Below are 7,905 nucleotides of genomic sequence, written 5' to 3' on the forward strand. Positions count from 1 at the left end.
TTCCAACTCCTTAGCAGCCTTGTTCTGAGACAGTAAGTGTTTATTCAAGAAGAGTTATAAAAACAGTTAGAGAAAGAGAACAATTGGGTTCCTTGGAGACCAGACATTTTTTTTTTCGCTATCTTCAGCTAACTGTCACAAAGATAATGCCAAATTTACTTTGGACAGCAAGAATATTACTCACAGGGTGAGTTACCTAACATTTCCACTGTTGTCATGCTATTGTTATTGTATGTTATTGTAGAGAGATATCACTTATTTCTAATAAGACATAGGCTTACTTGTGATGGCCAAAAAAATAAATAAATAAATAAAATGTTTGACTTTGGTAGGACATTTGAAACAGTTTTCTTCTGAAAAGTGAAATGGTCAAGTCATGTTTTGTTCCATCAATATATTGTATAAGGTTTTGAGGCATGGGATTTCCAAACTTTTTATCAGCTGAATCCCTCACATATTTTCTTAAAGTCCCCCCTTAGATTTGAAGTTAATATTTCAAAAATGTAACAACATTTGTGCATGCTCTCTGATGTTGGGTAACGTTCACATGACATGCAGAAAAACTAATTCAGAAAATTCACACAAGAAACACGACAATTTACCTGTGAACTTATTTAAACTATACACATACAAAACTCATACAAAATGACTTAGAATAGGGCACATGCATACTGGGATGCACCTATTGATTGATCTGGGGTCATATCGGTTACTGTTGTGATTGCTTTGTGTAGTTTTTGAAGCATAACTTTTGGGTTACTTTACACTGACATTATGTGGACTCAGAGATGGTTTATTCATCCAAAAAAAAAAAAAAAAACACTTCTGGGATGGCATGAGTGTGAGTAAGTGATTAGAGAATTTTGCTTTCATGAAATTTTATTTGTTTATTTATTTAATTTTTATCTTTTACATTTTATATATTTTATTTTTTTGGCTAACGTACCATTGGTTTATATGGAGAGGGTGGAGTTTATGAGCCACCACGAGGCAATCAAAATGCTTTTGTGTCACTTTTCAGTGTGTGTGCAGCATACTTGATGAAAACCATTACAAAGGAGAGGTTCTTACTATAAAGCTTCAAAGGTCTGCCTGTCCACATTCACACAGCAGCTGCTTAATAATGCTGTAACATAGTTCACATGTAAACTCACATCTGTCATTTTCAGGACTCAGTCACATACTAGTGCAGTGATTCAGTTTGTTTTTCTTAACTTTTGACCTCTTAAAACTCGAAAAATGTTTGAGAATTAATATAAGGAATTCTCCCTAGAGGGGGATTTTTTTTTCTAAAAAATGCTAAATGTTTTCTATTTGTTCATTTAATAAGCTGTATATAAAACATGCCCCTTTTTAGGATGAGAATGTATTTCTTCAGTAGGATTTGTCTCGCCTGCATAGGAGTCAGCTTTTTGCTGAATGAGACAACGCACTTCCTGTTAACACAGCCCACTTCCTGTGTGCAAGACAGGAAAATATATTTAGTCATTTGGAAAAAAGAAACAACTTCTAGTTCATGAAGGCTCTGTTAATGCTGCTAAACTTGTGTATCAACAAGCAAGCTTGAAGCTATATTTCAGCATCTGAGGGCATGAGAAAAGAACGAAAGTCATAAAGATGGCTTAAATAAGTGAAGGAACAAAGTACGTTGTGGCAGAAATAAAGTTATGCTAAATTTAGTTTGATATCTAATATTTAATTATGTAGGCCTATGCAAAATGTTAACTATACTTTTACGCAACAGGATTTATTTTATCTCCAGAAAGGATATAAATACGTTTTTGCATCAGGGATTGGCTTTTTCCTTTTTTGCATCATTGATTATCAAATGCTTTCTCCCTGTTCAGCTCATAATCCTGCAGTGAATCTGAGTGTCACATAAAGTGAATCCATACTTTTACTTTTTTTATTCTCAAATATATCTCATTTTCAATACACACATCCTATTTTGAATGGCCTAGTGGAAGAAGTCAACAGTAACAAATAAAAACCCAGATAGTGTTTATGTCAGTTTACATGCTTCATTCCAACAACTGTTGCAGAGTTTGAGTTTGTGTGATCAGTATCTGCACCCTGAGAAAGCTTGTTTTTCACAGCAAGGTTAAAGGTCAGAATTAGCTAGTCTGTTATCCATTAAATTACTCAACGACACACAACAATTCACATTTTGTTATCTCAAAGACATACAGATCCTCTCACACAAAGGATCTGTTTAAAGTTGATTGTCAGCTTGATTCATATTTTTTTTTTATTTAAAAAGTATAGTTCACCCAACTTGACAATTCTCACCCTCATGTTGTTGCAAGGTTTTCTGAATGATGGCTATTGGCTGTCAAGCTACCAAAAATCCATAAAGGTGCGGTGCATATAATTATATAAATCCCAGGTCTTCTGAAGCCATGCGATGCCATGTTCTTTGTGAGGAACAGAAAAAATTTTAAGCTGCCATGGTTCTCAAATTTTATTTGTACCATTTAAAATGTAATTTAAAACACACACACAAAGCTCCAGAACACTTTGAAGACAAATTCATCAGCAACATCATCTCTACTTTTACTGTTTTACATTTTGGAGCCACTTTTTTCCATTTTGAGTGAACTATAACTAAATTTAGTTAAAAGTATAGTTCACTGAAAATTCACTTAAAAGATTTGAATTGTATTGATATTATCCACCTATTTTAAATGATCTATGATTCATTACCTGAATTCTTTCTATTTACTAAATTCATATATCAAAGACCATATCTGATCAATGCAAAGACATGGATGTACAAAACAGGCTCCACACCACATTCAGCTCAATGTTTGACAGACATATCTTTAAAATGTACTTTTCAGCATTAACATCCCTTTTAGCGATCACATGACACATTTGGTAGCAACAAGTGCCAATAACTTTTCCCTCTATGATTTATTTAAACAGAGATGGGTCTTGTTTCATATATACACATTTAATACCTAATTAAACCTAAGATTATGGATATGTAAAGTAGGGATTAGTACATTTCCCTATATTCAATTCCTGTAAAAGTAAATGATTTTCCAGTCAAGTTTACTGAATAATAAAGACATACTGAACAACAGTGGCTCAGACTTATAGTGTGAGTCAGTCGTACCATGTTTTTAAGGGTGAACTGATTAACTAATGTTTTACATAAGGACAGTGTTTCTTTGTAGTAATGTTTCATGGAAATGTTGGAAATGGAAATGTTACAGCAGCAGGCTAAATCTGTATGCATTCAGAGCTACAGATGAAATATGCTTTTATTTCCTTTTAATGAGAGGTAATCAAAGATATGGTCTATTAGTGAGTTTCTTTTTCTTTCTGAGGCACAGCACATGGGGACAAACATGCACGCTTAAAAGCCTCTCTCAGCTGCATGAATATTAACAAGGGTGTGCAGGCCATTAATGGGTGCACATGCAGGAAATATCTTGTTGGTTAAATATTAAATCTGCAATGTGTCCAATCCACTGAGAGAACTCGTATATATACAGCTTAAATCAAAAAATGTTTTGCCCCTGATTTATTATTATAAAATTCATTAATTTAACATTCTGTTTCCTTGATGCTATGTATAAAATATAAAATACATACTTACATACATACAAAGAAAAATCTTCTCCTTCCCCCATTTCACAGACAAGGCTTAAGCATAGTCCTAGACTAAAATCCATGTCTGAGCTGTTTTAACTAAAAGAAACGTACACTGACATATCTTAAAATGTTATTGCCATCAATTTGTCTCAAGATGCACAACAATATTGTTGTTGTTGTTTTTTTTTCTAATTGACAGAACAATGTGGATTCATTCAAGATTTAAAATTATATTTGAACTGTACTAAAAATAAAATCCTGAAAACGCATGGTCAGTGGAAGCCATATCCTTCATCGCCATAGTCATCACTATACAACAGAACTAAAGAACAAGTTTATTGTTAGTGTGACGAGCATCCTCGGAGGAATCAGCGTCGCCCTGGCAATCAACGTAGAACACCTGCACGTCCTCACCCCCGGCTGATCGGTCACAGCTGCTCCCCATCAGCCTGTGCACTTTTAAGCAGCACACGCTGCACTCAGAAGACGGTCTCGAGCCGAATGCAACGCTGGTCTAATCCTTCTCTCGTTTCTCCACAGAAAGCAGCGACCCCGTGACATTAGACATAGATAAATTGGTAATATCTCTGATTTTTCTTCCTCTTTGTCTCTTAGGCAAAATCTCTGTACAGTCTAGTTCTGAACATATTTGCAAGCAAAGGTGCCTGCTTAAAATGACTTGGGAATCCATTTAATTGGCATGTAAGATTAATTTCGCTCACTGCATAAAGTTTGTTGTGTGTTCATGGAAAATACAACAAACAATGAAACTAACAAATTTGGTGGGAAAACAAACAGCATGTTGGGAGGTTAGATTCCCCACATGGAATGGCCTGTGTATGCATCCAGTATGTACCTGTGTTCTTGTGGGACTTTGTTGGTATGTGCCCCAGACTAAGGGGTTTTGAGAATTTACTTATGTGCCTGGAAGCTGTGTTTCTCACTGCAGATACCCTAGAGGTCTTTGATCCACAGTGTGGGAGATGCCATGGGTCACAGATTACATTATTCTGTGAGTGTGGTCTTTCTTTGTGTGGCTTTGTACTTTTTTTAAAGCCTTAAAGAAGCTTAAAATAATGATTCGTTTGGAACAGGCAAGTACTTTATTCAATGACTCAAGATCTTGACTGGCACTGCATTTTATACCCTCGCATGCGAGTACAATGTTACAGTAAATGTTGTTACTTTTTCTGTGATTTAATTTTTTCTTTATTTAAATATTTTTTAAATACAAAGAGAACAATATCTGTTATTTGAGAACACAATGGCTCAGCTAGACAATGGTTACATTTAAGTCATAATTTACACAATGATGGACTGAAAAGACAAAGAAAACAGAAGGCTACTGCTATTCCTGTTGTTTAAGGCTGCTGAAATGGATCTTTATCTAATTCATTTAATCATTCTCTCCTGGATGTCTCCTAATTCAGAACTTTCTTTGATGCAGTTTTTCTGTATTTGAGGTGCATAACAGTTTCTTTGTATAGTGCTTTGCATAATATTGTTTGTAAATCATTTTCCATCTGAAACACTCAAATATTATGACATTCTTTCAGACCATCAGTTAAATTTAAAAAAGGTGAGAGAGAGAGAGATGGGGGGGGGGGAGAAAAACAGAAATGTCATTAAATTCTGACTTGTTAATTTTTATTCAGAGGTCATCTTATCCATTAGTGGTTAAAGGTTCCTGCGTTCAAAAAAACGGGTGGTTGATGGCTTGTCAGGTTGAGTATAAAAATCTTCTAACAGGCTAGCTTATCTCAAAATGTGCACTACGAAAGAATAAAGGGATATTGTTAAATGCTTTTATTCTGTGGCAAAAATGCCATGAGAGAGAATTATGTATTTTAGTCCCTTATTTTAGAAATACAGCTGTGTTAAATTAGGAAAATACAAACTCAGAGACTCAACTATTTCAGAACTTTGTTTGGATTAAATGGCAACTTTGATAGCAGTCCAGTGCATTGGGGATGACCTGCCAGCCTTTGCCAGATATCATGCCATCCGGGAATGCTGCTATTCTTCTACAGCACTTTATCAACCACTGACATTTGGCCCAGGGAACAGATAACATGGAAAACAACTGACTGATGACCTGAACTCAGACCTCAGAAAAATCAGTCATGAGGAAGGAATGACCTTTTGAAATATTTTAACCTCATAACTGTGAGACCCCCCCAAACATTGGTAGGGCCATTAAAAACCAATCAAACCATAAATACCATTTTCAACTCCACTGTAAAACTGCCTTGTAGAACTAATCAGTTCTTTTTTCGAAAATATATATAAATATTTCTAATTTATATTTCTAATCGCTCGGTCGCACATAACCGGGACAATACCACCATTCTCCGGCCACCAACGTCAGACGCCGAGATCAACCTGTCATCATCCATTCCCCTTTTTTCTACTGCTTTCCTTACCTGTTCATCCCTACATTTATACATTAAAGATTATTCTTACATTCCCAGTGTGGTATGATCCTTGCTAATGAAATCATCTCTTAAAACACAAATACATGGCTGGTTAGAGGCATATTTAGGAAAGCAGATGATGGAGTGGAGTTAAGTTTTCTGCCGCAAAGCTGTCATACGTCAACTTAAATGTGTGATTTAGATAACGAAACAATTTCTTAGTGAAGATCACAGTAAAGGAAGTCTTTTAAGTTTCTATTTCATTCATGTTTCATGAGGAAAAAATTGAAGCTGACCTTACACTTATGTTTTTTTTTTTTTAACTTTTTTCATATGCATAATTTTGTGCAGTTCTTATTTTTGTTAGTGAGTTTAACATTGATTACGGATTATGGATGAGGGTTTTACAGAGGAAGAAAGTTTTGACTGACTCATCTCACTCCAATCAAAACAATCTATATTGAAACAAACAGTTCAAGAATACAAATGCTACTACAAATAATAATTGTAAAATAAAATTAACACTACAAATTAACAAAAGAAAACAAAAGATGCATACACTTGATATTAAAATGCTATTTCTGATATCTATAATACATTTAATAGATTAGCCTACATAATGAAAAAAACATTTGCAGTTAGTAAAAGTGAATCATTTTGTGTTAATTCAGAAATGCTCCACACACACACACACACACACACACACACACACACAAACACACACACACAGGGGCACAGATGGGATTTTTTTAACTGGGGGTGGGGGGGGGGGGGAACCAAGCTGTCCAGCAGTCAAATTTTCTCAGTCCAGAAAAATCGACAGCTCAGACATAGACGATTTTTTTGTAACTTAATTCAAAAAAGCAAACGTTCTTATATTCTAGATTCATTGCACACAAATTGAAATATTTCAATAGTTTTAATTCTGATGGCTATGACTTACAGCTTAAGAAAATAAAAAATTCAGTATCTCAAAAATTTGAATATTCTATTTTGAGCTTGATTAGTTTGATTAATTTTGAGTATAAATACAGGGTACCTCCTGGGATAGTTTAGAACATACAACCACAATTATAGAAAATACTGACTTCACATTTGTCCAAGAAACAATCATCAACACCCTCCTCAAGGAGTGTCAGCCACAGAAGGTCACTGCTGAAAGGGCTGCTGTTCACGGAGTGCTGTATCAAAATATATTCATAGAAAGTTGTCTGGAAGTAAAAGGTGTGGTAGGAAAAGGTGCACAAGCAACAGGGATGACCACCGCCTTGGGGAAGATTATCAGGAAAAGCCGATTCAAGAACTTGGGAGAGTGTCACAAGGAGTGGACTGAAGCCGGAGTCAGTGCATCAAGAGTCACCACACTCAGATGTCTTCAGGAAAAGAGCTACAGCTGTCACATTCCTAGAACCAAGCCACTCCTGAACTAGAGAATAACATCTGAAGCATTTCACCTGGGGTGAGGAGTAAAAGAACTGGACTGTTGCCCTAGTGGTCCACAGTCCTCTTTTCAGATGAAAGTAAATTTAGCATTTCATATGGAATTCAACGTCTGGAGGAAGACTGGAGAGGCACAGAATCCAAAGTTCAGTGTGAAGTTTCTGATGTCAGAGATGATTTGGGTGCCGTGACATCTGCTGGTGTTGCTCCATTGTGTTTTATCAAGTCCAGTGACAATGCAGCCATCTACTAGGAGATTTTGGGAGCACTTCCATCTTCCATCTGCTGACAAGCTTTATGGAGATGCTGATTTCCTCTTCCAGCAGGACGTTAGTACCTGCCCACAGTGACACGACCACTTCCAAGTGGTTTGGGGACCATGATACTATTGTGCTTGATTGGCCAGCCAGCTCACCTGACCTGAAGCTCACAGAGAATCTATGGGGTATTG

This window comes from Carassius carassius, chromosome 4 (genome assembly GCF_963082965.1).
Source record: "Carassius carassius chromosome 4, fCarCar2.1, whole genome shotgun sequence".
NCBI classification, from domain to species: Eukaryota; Metazoa; Chordata; class Actinopteri; order Cypriniformes; family Cyprinidae; genus Carassius; species Carassius carassius.